Here is an 18,187-nt window from a genome sequence, read left to right on the forward strand (position 1 = left end):
CAGACAAACAGGCAGACTGGCAAAACTCGCCCAGTTGGCCGGCCATATCCTCAAAAAGAGGACATGTCCGGGTAAAACCGGACATATGGTAACCCTACACATTCCCCCACCTACCAAGTTTTGAGATTAGCATGTTCCAAAGTATTTAGATGTGTCTCCTGTAACAGGGCAATATCAATTTTGTTTCTGTGTAAGTGTTGAAGAATTTTAGACCTTTTTATTGACCGCCCCCCCACCCCCAACACACACACACACATTCCAAGACACTAATTTCACCATTGAGAAAATGAGCAAAAGGCAACTACATTTGCTACACCTGAATTTTGAGTCCAGGAGGGACGTCCCAACCAGTGCCTCCCCCCCTCCCAGAATAGCATCCATCTAATTGTGAAAGGAATGCTCGAGCCTCCTCCACCAACGTGTAACTCCATGATGAGCCATTGTGAGTGATCTTAAGGGTGGCAGGGTACAGCAGGGCAAATCTTATTTTTAAAGAGAGCAACTTAGAGCAGATGGAAGCAAAGGTTCTGCACTGCGCTGCTACTCCAGCCGAGTAATCCTGAAAACAGAGGATGCTATGATTGTTGTAGGTTAAAAATCTCCCTGCTCGTATTGCCTATAAAATTGCCTGCTTGTGGGTAAAGTTCAGTTTTCGAAGAATAACCACCCTAGGCTTAGGCGGTGAAGACTGCCACGGCCCCATTCAATGAGTTCGCTGTACTCACAGGGGACCGCTACTGTCCGATATATGTAATTTTTTCATAAGCCAGTGCTCCAAAAAGCTGACTAGATCTTTATCTACTATGGATTCCGGGAGACCCACCAGACGTGTTTCTTTGCAACCTGTTTTCCAGGACTTCTACCTTGGCTTCCAGCGCAGAGATCTTTATGTGCATTGAATCTTGTGCCTCCTCCATGCTAGTGACCCTGTCTTCCAATGCGCTTGTGTAATTCTGGAATGCCACACAGTCTGGAAAGTTCCACCAGCTGGGCTTGTAATCACTCCAATTTGGAATCAATAGGAGACAATCGCTTCTCCAGCAAATCCTCCAGGACTGCTGTCATTTCAGTGGTAATTTCTGTAATCCACACCGAGGACGTGAAGACAAAAGAGGAGGTAAAAAATCCTCACGAAACCGTGAAGATGAAACAAAAAAGTGAGGAGAATGGATGAGGATACCAACTGTTTTATATTTATTCACTTAAAAAATTATGTGTACATAACAGCGACCCGACACGGCCGTGTTTCGGCACAATGGCCTGCTTCAGGGGTCTTTATAACCTTGAATGCTGTAGTTTAGAGTATATTCTCCAAGGAAATAAACAGGAAACAAATTTCTCTGGTCTCCTCTCTTCAAAATAATATATATGAGATGTATATATTTTGAAAAACGAGCATCTAAATACTCCTCTCCTAAGAGTTATCTGCAAATTGTGAAAACTTGCAGATAACTCTTAGGAGAGGAGTATTTAGATGCTCGTTTTTCAAAATATATACATCTCATATATATTATTTTGAAGAGAGGAGACCAGAGAAATTTGTTTCCTGTTTATTTCCTTGGAGAATATACTCTAAACTACAGCATTCAAGGTTATAAAGACCCCTGAAGCAGGCCATTGTGCCGAAACACGGCCGTGTCGGGTCGCTGTTATGTACACATAATTTTTTAAGTGAATAAATATAAAACAGTTGGTATCCTCATCCATTCTCCTCACTTTTTTGTTTCATCATCCACACCGAGGACACCATAAGGCCAGCCGGGCTTGGAGGTGCCGCCATCTTGTCCTCTGCAGCTTTACCTCGGGATTTTTCTTTGTGAGCTGTTCTCGCCGCCATTGACTGACCACCAAATTAACAGGTGAAACCGGTTCGCGCTCCTCTTCCTACTCAAGCCCAAAACGAGTGTTTGCAGGGTCCAATACACTTTTAAACTTTAGGGGAAATGACTGGGGGTCCGGAGGAGCTCAGTCTAGCATTTTCCTTTGGGTATGGCATCACGTGACACCCCATGAGACCCTTTTTTTGACATACATACTTTATTTCTTGGTCAAAAAATTTAAATTTTTCCAGATCTTTGTAAGACCTGAATTTGCAGCAACTTAGTGCTAACAGTAAAAAGAGAGGGGGCATCTATGGTGTCCAAGGGTACAAGAACTTGTACATGTACAGTATCAAACCCAAAGTCTCAATTAAAAAAGCTAACGTGACCATAAAGATATTAAACAGAGTCAGCATAAAGAGTGATCCCTGAGGCACCCCCACAAGGCAGTGAAAAAGGGGCCAAACTCTCATTCTGCCTGAGGACATGATGTGTTCTACCCGAAAGGTAGGAACGGAGCCACTGCAGAACCCAAGTAGCTACCCCAATGGTTAATAAACTCTCTATATATTCAACAGGGTAATTGCTTAGCATTCTTTACTTTGGAAACGCCATAGTGGAACGATCTAAGGGTTCATGCCCAGCTATTGCAGATGGTTCTGGTCTTTTCAGGAAGAATGTGAAACATGGGCCATGTTGAGACCAGGCTCATATTGCATTTTGCACATGAATGAGAGCGCGCAAAGGATTTTTCATTGAAGTTTTTAAACTTTGCATTAAATCCTGCGGAACCTACTAGGAGCTTTAGTAGGTGACAGTGGATCCTTCTGGTGACGAGAACTATGAAGTTTTTGAACATTTGACACAACTTAATTTCTTCACTTTCAATCTTAAGTAGAGGAATGTGGTAGCCGTGTTAGTCCACTCTTAAGGTTATCAATAGAAATCAAACAAAATAAAACATGGAAAAGAAAATAAGATGATACCTTTTTTATTGGACATAACTTAATACATTTCTTGATTAGCTTTCGAAGGTCGCCCTTCTTCCTCAGATCGGAAATAAGCAAAACTTTTTGCTTATTTCCGATCTGAGGAAGAAGGGCGACCTTCGAAAGCTAATCAAGAAATGTATTAAGTTATGTCCAATAAAAAAGGTATCATCTTATTTTCTTTTCCATGTTTTATTTTGTTTGATTTCTATTGATTCACTTTCAATGAAGCTGTGTGTTTAAGTGTGAGACTTTTGCCAAGACTAACGGACTGTGGAAGTGAGTCAGAAAGGAATACACTAATGAACACACTCTGGGGGTGTGAATGTTTGATTTTATAAGAGAAGTTGTAATGTTTGAATAAAATGATTATATTTGGAATTGTGAACTTGAAGTTTAGATCAATGTTTGATATATATTGTAATGGCTAATAAGCAGGATAACAATAACTCATGGTCCACTAAATCAAAGGCGGCTATCATATCAAAGACAGCAAAATAACAGTGATTCGCCATTAGTGCTTTAATATTTGTAAGTATGGCTAGTAGAGCTGTTTCCGTACCGTGATGCAGGTGAAAACCAGTCTGATTAGAATGCAATACAGAATGTGAGTTAAGAAAAGAAACTAGGTAATCAGCTATAACCTGTTCTGTAACCTTAGAAATAAAAGAAATTTGAACAATAGGCCTATAATTAGTGATGAAATTCCTACTCTGATGGGATCCTTCTGCTGGGGTCTAATCATAGCCAATTTCCAAACAGAGGGTACAAACCCCTCTGCAATGCTGTTCTGCACCATTTGAATAACAAAGATAAGGAAAAGCATTTGATAGCATTTGATCAGGTAAGGGGTCATGGGGAGCTGTAATGGATCTTACCCTTCTTAAGGCCTCTTGGACCTCCCTCAGAGTTGGAATGTCAAACAGCACAGGAGTAGTGGTATTTGAAACTAGAGGAGTAGCAGAAGATAGAGGTGAGGAGATCATCAGTACCAAGGATGAGCTCTGGAATGGTTGTTCCAGAGCCGAGCACAAGATGTTAAAATTGGGCTTCTGAATCGTTAGCTGTAAATGATGTGGGTGGGGAAGCGCCCTGAGATGGAGCAGTAAGGCCCTTCAAAATATACAGTTTCTTCAAGGTAGGTGCCTTAAGGATCAACTGAGAAATAGTGCTTTTTGCTGTATTCATCTCCCTCTTATAAAAATAGGCTGAAATCTGAACAGCCGGAGCTCATCCATCCTATGCTTACTCCAGAGCTGCTCACAATGGTGAAGCTGTGTCCTTAGTAACTTGTTCTTGAAACCACGGTTCTTGTCTGTGTTTGTAGGGAGCAGAAGAGTGCACAACTCTCAAAGGGGCAACTCTATTAAACACAAGAGATAAGGAATGGTTCCATTGGTCAGCCCTTTCCTCCTAACTGAAAGCATTGAATATATTCAAATTCACATCCCAAGCCTGGGAAAATGAATCTTCAGTAATGGCTAACAAATTCCTAGTATTTTTCTGTGTGCTGTCACGAATACCAAGCTCTTGTCTATGGACAAAGTCCATAACTACTTAAAAAATTATCAAAATAGGGCAACGAGAAAAAGACAGGGATAGAAAAGATCACTGAGCCATTTATTGCAGAAAGTAGCGCCTCTAGCATCTGACCTGCAAGCTCTATAGGTGCAAAGGTTTGTAGAGTCAGGTCAGCATCTGCCATTAGTATCAGATATTCTGCCACAAATGGCGCTGAAAGATCCTCAAGTTGGAGATTAAAGTCCCCCAATATTAAATTTGGGAACCCAAGCGTGTGATAAATAATAGCTGCCTGCAATTCCTAGAACAACTCAGTAGAAACTGGAGACAGATGGCACAACACCAGCAGATCAAGACACAACAGGTTATATATGTGAAGAAAAAGAAATTTGAAAATAACATGCAACTCCTGATCTGGAAAATAAACAGACATAGATGATAAATAAAATACAGCCATATCCACTTTCTGCTCCACTGCTTATCAATCTTTTTGTGACTGTGACTCCATGATCACAGCCAAAAAAATGTGTGACCCCCGGGAGGTGCAGAATAATGATGCACCTATGGAGAGTTCACCCAGATCGTGACCCCAAACCCAGGTTTTATGATCCCTTTTGGGGAACTGACCCACAGTTTGAGAAGCTCTAATCTACTCTTTTGCTGAATATCTGTGCAGATCCCAGCCTTTCTTTGTATAATACATGAACATGGGGCATCCCTTTTGGATATCTTATCACTGGAATGGGTAGCAGTAAATTATATCATATTAGCTTCACTACATTAATGATACTCTGCCTTTATTACTCTTCAGTAATCAGCTGATAGTGAAAGCATCAAACTCAAATGATAATTTTATTACATAAGTTATAACACATAATCCAAATTTATCCTGTTTGTCCTAATTAGATTGTAAGCTCTGTAGAGCAGGGACTGTCTTTTCATGTTCAAGTGTACAGCACTGCGTACATCTTGTAGTGCTATAGAAATGATAAGTAATAGTAGTAGTGGTAACAAACAAATGGCATAGATTTCCCCCCCCCCCCCCCCCCCCCAAAAAAAAAAAAAAAACAAGAAAAAGTATATTCTGTACTGTGGTAAAAGGTTTTCAGTCAATTTTCATGTCCTCTTGCAATTGCATTAACTGTGTTCTGAGATTCTGCATATATTACTGGAAAGACAAAACACTATTGTTGCTTCTTTGGCAGGAAGACAGGACTTGGCTTTGAAACTACAGCACTACAATCAGTCAAGCTTAGAACACTCCTGCTTTTATAATGAATACTGCTTGTATTACATAAACAAAAAGTAATATTTGGAAATTTTGCAATGATGCATCTTCTTTATTAATGTACTTCTAATAATTAGATGCTGGAATGTTTAATCTCAGTGACATGAAAATTGCTTGAAGGGTGTGTACTGACAGGGCTGCAAAAATGATTGTCATTAAGTAACATCTAATAATGGCAGGATTACTCAGCACTCTAAGGGATGAGTGAATTAAAAAAAAAAATTTGTAGATATGGATGTTGTCTCAGTCTTTTTTGTTCATGCATATTTTCCAACTGAAATATTTATTTATTTATTTATTTGTTACATTTGTATCCCACATTTTCCCACACATTTGCAGGCACAATGTGGCTTACATAGTACCGTGAAGGCATTCACCAAGTCCGGTATGGATAAATACAAAATGTTGTAGTGGGATAGGGAAGATAAGATTCAATCAAGTTAGGTTTGAGGTAAAGGGGTTTGTCAATGTTCAATACGATCTTTAATACTGAAGTGTTAAAGGGTTGAGTTATTTAAGTTGGGTCATTCGGATATGCCCTTCCGAATAGTTCTCTGTGAACTTGGGCTTCCATTGTATGTAAATATTTTCAGAATTTCACAAACATTCTTTACAAGCAACTTATGTTTCTGTCTCTGTGCAAACAGGGTTATATGGCAGGAAAAACTAGTTAAGACACTCAGGAACCTTTTTCCCAGTTTATACTTATCAAGCAGATTTTCAAATGCAAATCATTTTGGATTTGAAAGTAAATGTAAGGATTCACTGAACCTGTACAGATTTTATGCCTTGAATTTGTGCAGTACAATTAAACCAAGTGATTCGTCCCTTAACTGTATCATGCAGCATTGAATGTTCAGAATTTCTCTGTATCCCAAATGGATGGATGACAGGCTAACAGCCCTACTTCTGACCTGGTTTCTAAATAGTTTCAGTTGAGCTTTAACTACCCTCTTGGGCTTTTGTGCTCCTGAGCTAGTTTTATGCTGAGTCTCAGTTGAGTTGGAGGTGCCCTCCTTGGTTTGTTCTCCTGACCCATGCCTGGGTTTCAGTTGAGTTGGGGGTGCCTTCTTTGGCATAAGCAACTCTTGAAAAAAAAAAAGACACCTGCTCTATGGAGCTGAGGTATGTCTCAGAAGTTTTTGAGATCCCTACCTCCTCCCTCCCTCCCCCCCCCCCCCCCCCCCCCCCCGGAATGACCAACGTCTCCTTTGAAAGTCAGCCTGCATTTGGTGACTAAAAGGGAAAGATTTTGAGGATTGGTTTTCAGCTCTGTCTTGACCGACACTGCACTCTAAATCTGTGTTTTTGACCAAAGGTAACTTTTTCTTGTTCATGTGAAAATAATTTGTAATGTGTAGGGAGATAAGACACAGCTCTAATTAATCTGGTATGTGCAGGGAGGGGGTGGGGCGTGTCTGAAGTTCAGGAGATAAGACATCTGGCCAATGTCTTGATTATCTGAACGGAGAACATGTGAACACATTCTCAAGCACATTCTGTAATTTTCCGTAGCTCTGAAAATGAGTTCTAAGCCTAATTAAAAGGGAAGCCTCTTACAGCAAAATTAGAAGCTCACCTGTGGGTAGACATACTATGCAGGGACTCCTGGTCATGAGAATGCCTGGCTTCGCTGAAAAGGGGCTTCCTCAGCTGATGAAAAAGTCTGGATGTAGTGATGTATGACCAGTGATGTGATGTATGTATGTATGTATATTATATTATATTCCTTTATTATTGCTTTTCCTGGTTAAGACTCCTGGCTTCGCTGATAAAGGTGCTTTCTCAGCTGATGAAAAAGCCTGGATGTAGTGATTCATGACCAGTGATGTTATGTATGTATATATAGATATACATATATATATATAGAGAGAGAGAGAGATCGCTAAATTCAAAACAACCGTTAACATTTATTAAATTCATCACAAAACTTTATTTAGCTCAAAAATTCTTATAGCAAATCTAACTTGAATTAATTACATGCACACTCTATCATCCATCCATCCATTCATACAAGTACTTATACAATCATTTTACTAAACGTTTCTTTACTCCGAAAAATCTTGAGGCTAAAGAAAGTTTGATGGACACCAATACTGGACGTTCAACAATTTTGTGATTGAACAAGAGGTGCCCTTTATATCTAACGGTCAGTGATTATGACATTGGTCCCAATACAAAAATAATAGATGAATGCAGTTCATGCAAATTCTGGTGGAAGATCAGAAATGATGGACAATAACAGTCAAATCAAGTGATAATACGGGACAATATATATGATGTTATATCGGGTATACTAAGATTGTGTTAAGGAAGGACCAGTCAATATGTGATGGATTAATATTTATATAAGCACAAGCTGTTTTAATGATTAGTAAGATGATTGTATTAGTACTTGTATGAATGGATGGATGGATGATAGAGTGTGCATGTAATTAATTCAAGTTAGATTTGCTATAAGAATTTTTGAGCTAAATAAAGTTTTGTGATGAATTTAACAAGTGTTAACGGTTGTTTTGAATAGCGATATATGAGCAATACAACCAATCAAAAAATGTAAACCTATATTTTAAGAGTATATATATATATATATATATTCCTTTCTCCCAAAGGTTATAAAGTCCAAAGATCACTCCCAAAAGTTATAAAGTTCAAGGATCACTTCAAAAACCTGTACTCTGTGATCCGCAGCTGGTCTCCTCAATTCAGTGTACCCAGCTGTATCTCATTGCAGTCCTGGTCAGCCGCAGTGGCTCTGCCAAAAGTCTAAGCTTAAAGACACTTCTTCCACAGCTCTGCAGACTTATTCCCCTCTATTCACAAGGTAGCAAACTTATTTCCCTTTTTGTCAGTCTACTACTACTAGTAACTAACATTTCTAAAGCGCTACTAGGGTTACGCAGCGCTGTACAATTTAAACATAGAAGGACAGTCCCAACCCTCTGCACTTTCACAGTCACAGTTTAAACCCACACTTTCCTCTCCTTTACCTTGTACTGGAGAAGAAAGGACCCACCTCCCTCACTTGCCAGATAACAAACACCTGGCAACCACCCACATAGGTCTGGATTTTACTGCCTCAGATCTTCATAGAGTGGGAAAAAGACAAAAGGGAAACTCAGCAATCACTATAAACAACAAGCCCAAGAGTCCTTACCCTCCTGATAATCACTCACAGCGTAATACTTCTCCCTGTCTTTGAGCCAGTGCAGAGACTTCCATTCTCTCTGCCTCTTCCTCCTCCTCCTGCATTGTGTCACCTTTATCCCAGTCCATTAGCTCTAATCCTCCTTGACATCCCAGCTGATCCTCATTCTCCTGATTAGACTCTTTCTCCCAATCTTCCCCTCCCCCGTCCTGCTGCTGGGAGTTGTAGTCTTCCTCTTCCTGCTTCTTCCCTTGTGGCAAAGGCTTCTGGGTGTTATACCTCTCCCTCTTTCCCTGGTTGCTCACTTGATCCCTTCCCCCTGGGGGCAGAGCTTAGCCCCACTGGAACTCTGGGACTTGTAGTTTAACAGTTTGGAAGGGATAGTGTTCTCTATTATCGCTCCAAGCACTTGGCTTCGTCCGGACACCAAACTTCTCACGATATATAATATTATATTGTATTATATATGTCTTTATTATTGTTTCTCTTCAACTATATAGCTTAATCATTGTGTATATTTCTTAATCATTGTTTATCTTAGACAATAATAACTTATATACTCTCTCTGTTTGAAGTGAACCTCTACTAACAGTCTCATTTACCTAATACGAATCCAAAAGAATCTGCAGTAATTTCTAAAGCAGTCTGTGTTAGTGATTGAGCAGGCTGTACTGGTAAAGCAAAACAGTGAGCTTATTATGATTTATTACAGCAATTTCAGTGCACTAGTGTTTTCTTTGTTTCTGTTCCTTTTTAAACGCACACAAGTATTTGGCTTGTTCATTCCTCAAAGCAAGGACTCTCTCCTCCTCAGTTGTCCCAGTTTCGGACAGAGGCCCCAATGCTTAAAAACAAATGCGGGCGTTAGAGGCTATTAGTGCTGGCCTAGCGCGCGCATTTGCTAGCACAAAATGCTAAGAGCCGACGAGCACATGAACTAATAAGCTCACCAGTTCTCAGCGCAATGATGATGCAAATGCATGCTGATTAGATCATTTGCTATTCTCTCCCAATGCTCAGTGGACAGCATGCCAAACAAGGTGCACTTTCCACTGTAAATCCTATGCCATTTCAGAGCTGGCATTAGGGTGTCTAGAGAAAGGAGACGCAAGAAGATTATAGCAGGTATACTCATTGATTGTGTGTGCCTGTTTATAAACCATTACCCAAGAGCAGTTGAGGCGAAGGACTGGAGGGGCTAGTAATTCGGCTATCTCTCTTGGTGTCCATAATACGGATCGTAAGGCTGTGATTATTTCCAGTGTCTGGAGCATTCATATATGGCATGACTTTGAAGCCTGAGTGGCCAGGAAGAGGGAGGCAAAGGCAGGGAAGGGGCTGCCGGTGCCTGGGTCTGGTCGCTCTCCCTTTCATCCTCTTCCTGTTACTGATGGGATGCCTCCTCCTCCCCCCCCTTCCCCAGTGTTCTGGGCATGCACTCAAGAGCTGTGCCTAACAACAACTCTGAGTGCATGTGCCAGGCACAATCCTGCTGCAGAAGTCCCTAAGTCCCTTATGTATATGACTGCGCCTAAATTTGCATGTTATTAGCATTGAGCATTAGGACGTTCCTTTGCCGCACTGTTCAGACATTGTGATCATCGGGGCCAAAAAGCCTTGCTCTTCCAGTTTCTTTAAGTAGCTATTATTTCTCTGTGATTCTCTACGTAGATGACTAGTTTCTTTGTTTCCTGCCATAATTCTCTTCTTGTTTCTGTCAGCTGGGAGTTTATTTTTTGATAACTGTGCTGCCCAACTATCCTAGATGTATGACTCACAGTAGGCAAGTCGAGACATTTATTCTTTTCTCCTTGCATTAAAAAAAAAGGCAGCCACTATTAAGTGCCTCTCCCTTTTATTCTCTTTATCAGGTGTGGATCCTGAGGTCAACTAATTGCTAATCTTGTGAGCTGTATTTGTGAAAATACTGGAACATACTGCTGTTCATTTGTATGTCGGTTCTCATATCAACAGTATGTTGCACCTTATGTATTCTTATTCTTCACAGCATAAGATTTCCAATCTATACGTCTGTGCTGGAGATTAGACTGTTTATCATGGTTTAGGACCTTGGCTGTATTTCCCATAAGAGTAGATTCTCTGTTTTTTGATAATATCAAGTTATCTATAGTTTTAGCTGAGAAAATAATCTCAGTTTCAGCAAGGGAGAAGGGATCCCTTTTTTCCTTTATTTTCTGTCCTAGGGACATTTCCTACTCATTTAAAACAAACAAAAAAAATCTTCTGAACTGAATTGTTCAACTATACATAGAACTGTCCTGGCCAGCTCTTTTTTAAGGTAAAGGCAGTTGTGTTTTTTCATTTTGTTTACATTTCCTATCTGGTCAAAGCTGTACAGTTTAGCTGTTGACTGTGTTCTACCAAATTAGATGGGCATAATCTACTTCAACATGGCTTACCAGATTCAGCATGGTCGCACTATTTTTCAGTTATAGAAATAATACAGTCAAATAAGTTTGGTAGCCAGTGATGAAAGGGGATGGGATTTTATCTATCACCTTTCTGTGGTTTACAATCAAAGTGGTTTACATATTATATACAGGTAATTTTGTACCTGGAGCAATAGAGGGTTAAATAATTTACATAGAGTCACAGGGAGCTGCAATGGGAATTGAACCCAGTTCCCCTGGTTCTCAGGCCATTGCACTAACCATTAGGCTACTCCTCCACTCAGATTCAAAGCTTGCTCATTTGCCCACTTGCACAGTCCTTCCATTCAGCTGTGGTGCACTTTCTCATGCAGTGTACAGCTCTTGCTATATCTTCCTGTGTTTTACAGCCCATGTGTGACACAGATGACCGGCTGAGTTGCTCAACAACACCTGCCACCTGGGTTGCAAGCTTTCTGTACCCACTTGTATCGCATGGGACGACAGCCTCCTGGGTTGCACAGTGGCACAGGCCACCAGTGTCATATTTGCAGCAATTATCTTGATTGCACAGTGGCACAGGCCACCTGAGTGGCACATTTGCATCAATTGTCTTGGTTGCATGGTGGCACATTTGAATCAACTGTCTTAGTTGCACAAAGCTGCAGGCCACCTAGGTGGCACATTTGCAGCACAGTGCCACAGGCCACCTGTTTTTACAGTGGCAGCAGCCACCTATATTGCAAAATTGCAGCACTCCTTTGGGTCTCTTCCTGGTAGCAGCCTGTATTGCTCTCATACCTGTGTGGCTCCTGCTACTACCACCTCTGTTGTGTAGTTGCAACAGTCATCCTGTTTTGCATAACTGCAAGAACTGGATCGTTTTCATAGTTGCAACGACTCCAGTACTACTCAGCTTAAACAGCTGCCTATTTCTGTCTCTGCAACCACTACCTGAGTCACACAGAACCAGTATTTCATAGATGCGACAACTTATCTGTCTTATACAGTTGCACAATCAGCTGTGTTATGTGAATAAAACATCCAGATTTCTTCTTTACCTTCAGTAGTTGCCTATATGTTGTAGTGTTCCAAGTCAGCAGTATAGCGCTGTTCTAGTACCCAGCTGTGTAGTACGACGACTGTGTCACCCTGTATTTGCATTGGCTACCTGTATAACACAGTCCCAGCAATTGTATGTCTCAGTTATGGAAGCTGTGTATATGGCACAGTTGCAAAGGTGCCTGTGTGGAATTATATATACTACTACTACTACTTAACATTTCTAGAGCGCTACTAGGGTTACGCAGCGCTGTACAATTTAACAAAAACAGTCCCTGCTCAAAGGAGCTTACAATCTAAAGGACGAAATGTCAAGTTGGTGCAGTCTAGATTTCTTGAATAGAGGTATAGTGGTTAGGTGCCGAAGGCGACATTGAAGAGGTGGGCTTTGAGCAAGGATTTGAAGATGGGCAGGGAGGGGGCCTGGCGTATGGACTCAGGGAGATTATTCCAAGCATGGAGTGAGGCGAGGCAGAAGGGGTGGAGCCTGGAGTTTTCGGTGGTGGAGAAGGGTACTGAAAGGAGGGATTTGTCTTGAGAGTGGAGGTTATGGGTAGGAACGTAAGGGGAGATGAGGGTAGAGAGGTAAGGGGGGGGCTGCAGATCGATTGCATTTGTAGGTTAGTAGGAGAAGCTTGAACTGTATGCGGTACCTGATCGGAAGCCAGTGAAGTGATTTGAGGAGAGGGGTGATATGAGTATATCGGTCCAGGCGAAAAATAAGACGTGCAGCAGAGTTCTGAACGGACTGAAGGGGGGATAGATGGCAAAGTGGGAGGCCAGTGAGGAGTAGGTTGCAGTAGTCAAGGCGAGAGGTAATGAGAGAGTGGATGAGAGTTCGGGTGGTGTGGTCAGAGAGGAAAGGGCGAATTTTGCTAATGTTATAGTGGAAGAAGCGACAGGTCTTGGCTATCTGCTGGATATGTGCAGAGAAGGAGGGGGGGAGTCGAAGATGACTCTGAGGTTGCAGGCAGATGAGACGGGGGCGATGAGGGTGTTATCAACTGAGATAGAGAGTGGAGGGAGAGGAGAAGTGGGTTTTGGAGGGAAGACAATAAGCTCGGTCTTGGCCATGTTCAGTTTCAGGTGGCGGTTGGACATCCAGGCAGCAATATCGGATAAGCAGGCCGATACTTTGGCCTGGGTTTCCGCAGTGATGTCTGGTGTGGAGAGATAAAGCTGGGTGTCATCGGCATAAAGATATATACCAGCTGTCTGTGAGACATTAGATGTACGTTTGTGTGGCTTCCCAGACTGCAGCTAATTGCATGACCTAGGCTATGTTACCCATAAGTTGGGTATCAGATGCAGCATTCATGCACTTTCCATATCTATTTAGATTTGGCTTCAGCTGCAGTGACCACCTGTATGATGCCAGTTACCGCAGCTACCTCTACCACTCTGCTGCCAGAATGTTCAAGAGCAGAGTCAAACTGTAACAGAAACCAGGAGCAGGGGTTGGCTATAGCAGGAGCCAGGCTTTCAGGAGCAAGGTTCAGAAGCAAGACACACAGGAACAAGGATTGAGACAAAGCCAAGCAGGAATCAAGACATACAGGAATATGGCTTCCATGAACAAGGTTAGCAAGAGCAAGGCTTTCAGGAACAAGGTTTACAGAAGCAAGGCTTTCAGGTACAAGACTCAGAGAAACACAGGTAGGCAGGAACAAGACTACACAGAAGTAAAGCTTCAGGAACAAAGTTTTACAGAAGCAAGGCTTTCACGTACAAAACTCACAGAAACATAGGTAGGCAGGAACAAGACTACACAAAGGAACAAGGTTTACAGAAGCAAGGCTTTCAGGTACAAGATTCATAGAAACACCGTTAGGCAAGAACAGGACTACAGAGGAGTAAGGCTTCAAGGACAAGACTCACAGGAATCAGACTAGGCAGGAACAAGAAACATACAGGAACAAACTTCAGGAACCAATCAAGAACTTGACAAGGCAAGCCTGAAGACAGGAACTAGCACCAAGCAGAGAACTCAAAGACAAGGTTAAAAGACCTCTTGCAAAGGCAAAGCATGAAAATTCCAAGATGCGCATTATAAAGGACTTTGCTGCTGATGTCACGACTTGGAATGAGGCTTGAATAGATTGGAGTGAAGCTTGGATTTAGGAACACCAGAGCAAGACTTGAATGCAAGAACACCAGAGCGAGGCTTGGATAACAGGAAAACAGGCAGCAGATGCATCAATGCAGGGACAAGGCAGTCCAGAGAAGCCACAGAGCCCCAACCATTGGAAAAAGATGAGTCTAGACACGGGGGCATGGCCACAGCCGTGACAGATGGTTTGCATCGGCAGGGATTCAAGTAGAAAGATGGATGGTATAAAGTACAGGCAGATCTGGAGGAGAACCTGTTCCACTCTGCTATAGAGCTGGAACAGGGAGAACATTCACCTTTCAGTATAACAGTGATCCCATGTACAAAGCAAATACAACTATGGTGTGGCTTAGCAAGAAGGAAATGAATGTTTTTGAGTAGCCCAGTCAAGCCCAGACCTGAGTCCAGTAGAAAATCTGTGGCAAGATTTTTTTTTCCAGTCACTTATCACTCTTCTGTCCCCAACCAACTTGAGTTTATTCTACCAAAAAGAATAAGTAAAAACCGAACCATTCTGCTGTGCAAGGTTGGTAGACACTTATCTTAAATGACTCATGGCTGTTATTGATACAAAATGGGCTTCCACTAAGAATTGAGTCAAAGGGTGTATCGCTCCATGGTGCGACCGCACCTGGAGTATTGTGTTCAGTACTGGTCTCCGTATCTCAAAAAAGATATAGTAGAATTGGAAAAGGTACAGCGAAGGGCGACGAAAATGATAGTGGGGATGGGACGACTTTCCTATGAAGAGAGGCTGAGAAGGCTAGGGCTTTTCAGCTTGGAGAAGAGACGGCTGAGGGGAGATATGATAGAAGTGTATAAAATAATGAGTGGAATGGATCGGGTGGATGTGAAGCGACTGTTCACGCTATCCAAAAATACTAGGACTAGAGGGCATGAGTTGAAGCTACAGTGTGGTAAATTTAAAACGAATCGGAGAAAATTTTTCTTCACCCAACGTGTAATTAGACTCTGGAATTCGTTGCCGGAGAACGTGGTACGGGCGGTTAGCTTGACGGAGTTTAAAAAGGGGTTAGATAGATTCCTAAAGGACAAGTCCATAGACCGCTATTAAATGGACTTGGAAAAATTCCGCATTTTTAGGTATAACTTGTCTGGAATGTTTTTACGTTTGGGGAGCGTGCCAGGTGCCCTTGACCTGGATTGGCCACTGTCGGTGACAGGATGCTGGGCTAGATGGACCTTTGGTCTTTCCCAGTATGGCACTACTTATGTACTTATGACTTATGCAGTGTAAACCTTTTGGTTTCTTATTCATATTTGCTTGTTGAATATTTCTGTATTTGCTCTTTCATGGCAAAACTGCATTATGAGGGCAGATCTAGGGTTACCATTCGTCCGGATTTCCCCGGACATGTCCTCTTTTTGAGGGCATGTCCGGGGCGTCCAGCGAGTTTTGCCCGCACGCACGTTTGTCCGGATTTCTGGATAAACATATGTGCGGGCGGGCGAGCGAGCGACGCCGTGGGTCTCCCCTCCCCTTCCTTACTATCTTCCCTGGTGGTCTAGTGACCTCTTTGGGGCAGGAAAGAGCCCCCTAATTCTATGAATGGTGAGCACAGTCATAGGCGCACAGTCATAGGCCCCAGCTCTGGCACCCCCAATATTTTTCCATGTAGATCTGAGGCAGTAAGCTCCATTCTGCAGTGCTATAGGAAAACACAGGAAGGAAGTGCTTCTGTATCTTAGTTACTGCTCCTGCCACCCCTGCAGGAGGTTGGCTAGCTGTGTCTGTCAGACTGCAAGGGCAGAAGAGAGTTTCTGTAGCCTTGCAGCTGCCAATGGGAAAGGTGCAGCAGACAGACATTGACTAAAGAAATGACCACATTCAGATAACTTTATTGACATGACAATTTTGCCAGTGTTGCTACAGTAATACCTGTAGCAGTTAAGGTCAGTGGCGTTCCTAGGGTGGCTGACACCCTGGGCGGATCGCCGATGCACCCCCCCCCCCCCGGCGAAAGGACACACCCCCCCCCGGGTGCAGCATGACCCCCCCACCCCCATCGAAAGGACCCCCCCCCCCGGGTGCATTTTTATCTGCTGGGGGGGTGCCGCGTGCCCCAGGAAGTAACCTGTTCCGGGGCAGAGGGAGCACGGAACGAGCAGAGCAGACAGGCACGCGGCACCCCCCCCCCCCCCCAGCGGCGTGCACCCGGGGCGGACCGCCCTCACCGCCCCCCCCCCCCCCCCCCCTTGGTACGCTACTGGTTAAGGTTTTTAAAAAAAAAAAAGGCAGACAAGTACTGGGAGAGGAATAAAGGAGGCTAGGAAGGGGTGAAAGATTTTAAAGAGTTTACTTGCTAGGAGAGAGAAATATTGGAAGAGACAGAAAGAGAAGAGAGGCTGGGTGGCCAGAACAGGGACTGATAGTGTAGCAGTGGGAGAGGAGCAGACAAGCTGTGAGGGTGAGAGGAACTCAGGAGGAGCATGGGCTTTGTGGGGGAAGGTTGCTAGGTAAAGAGACATCTGGGAGAGAGCTGGTAGAGCGGATACAAGCTGCAGACAGAAGAGGACCTGAAAGAGATGGAGAATAGCTGAGGGAAAGGGGGGTCATGGTGGAAAGAACAGACATGAAGATGAGAAAAGGATTAGAAGTGGAGGAGGGAATAAGACTGGAAGAAAGTGATATGAAACAAAGTAGCTGTAGAGAGAAACCATGGAGTCACAAATATACATGGAGGAAAGAGAAATTATGATGATATGGGAGGAAGACTGGAAGGCTTTAAAAGAAGGAATGTGAGAACAGAGAAAACCAAGAACAAGTAGAGACAGAGGACTGAATTTAAACTACAGACACAAAGGTTAGGAAATTAAATTTTTTTTGTAAACATTTCTGTGCCAGCAGGGCTGAATCAAGGGTAGGTAATAGCTGTATTTTGTTATTCTCCTCCAGCCCTGTAGTCACCAGAATTGAATTAATATATTATTTTACTGGAAGGACATGGAGGAGCAGGATGGGGGATTGTAAACTCTGAAATGCAGGGACCTATGATTGAGTCTCAAATTAAAAGGAGAATAGAAAGTAACACCATCTCCTTTTTTCACAAAAATAAGTCATTCCCCTGTTACATCTTATGGGAGAGAATGGTGCTAGACTAAGAGGGCTCATTATGCAGTATCAGCCCAAAAAACAGCATGGCAGCAGCAGAAAGAGGTGACAGGAAAGATGGATAGGGAGTCTGAAAGGGAGTAAAAGATACATTGCCCTCCAGCTATGTGTTTCTTGGTTTGGTTTTCCTCCTGGCTCAGCTACTAAGCCCAGGCTTTCCATTCTCAGCACAGCTCTGGTACCAGCTAGCTTTTGAGCTGTTTGACCTGTGTGGCTGTGCAGGGCACCATGAATAAGGGGTTACTACTATAGTGATGTGATGTGCCATGCCAATATCCTTCTACATCATGGACCAGGGAAAGAGGAAAGTGGGGACATAATGGTGCTAAGAAGAGAATGGAGGAGAAAAAAAAGGGATGTAAAACACAGTCCTTGCTTGACACAGCTTATAATCTAATCAGGACAGACAACAGGACAAATAAGAAGATAAGGGAATTTCAAATCCTTCTGTAGTAGCTTGAAAGGTAAACCTGCTTATAATCGAATGAGAAAAAACGCCCAAGTTCCGACCTAAATCGGGAGATGGACGTTTATCTCACAAAAACGAATAAAGCGGTATAATCGAAAGCCGATTTTTGGACGTTTTCAACTGCAATCCGTCGCGGATGCGGACAAAGTTGATGGGGGCGTGTCAGAGGTGTGGCGAAGGCGGAAACTGGGGCGTGGTTATCTGCCGAACAGAGATGGGCGCATTTCACCGATAATGGGAAAAAAGTATGCGTTTTT

General features: G+C 42.8%; 1 protein-coding gene across 1 annotated transcript in view; it reads left to right on the forward strand.

The window, feature by feature from the left end:
• Positions 1-18,187, forward strand: part of SWT1 (SWT1 RNA endoribonuclease homolog) — a 391,485-nt gene that overhangs the window by 329,185 nt on the left and 44,113 nt on the right. The gene's annotated exons all lie outside the window — the stretch shown is intronic.

Source organism: Microcaecilia unicolor, chromosome 6 (assembly GCF_901765095.1).
Source record: "Microcaecilia unicolor chromosome 6, aMicUni1.1, whole genome shotgun sequence".
In the NCBI taxonomy this organism is placed as follows: domain Eukaryota; kingdom Metazoa; phylum Chordata; class Amphibia; order Gymnophiona; family Siphonopidae; genus Microcaecilia; species Microcaecilia unicolor.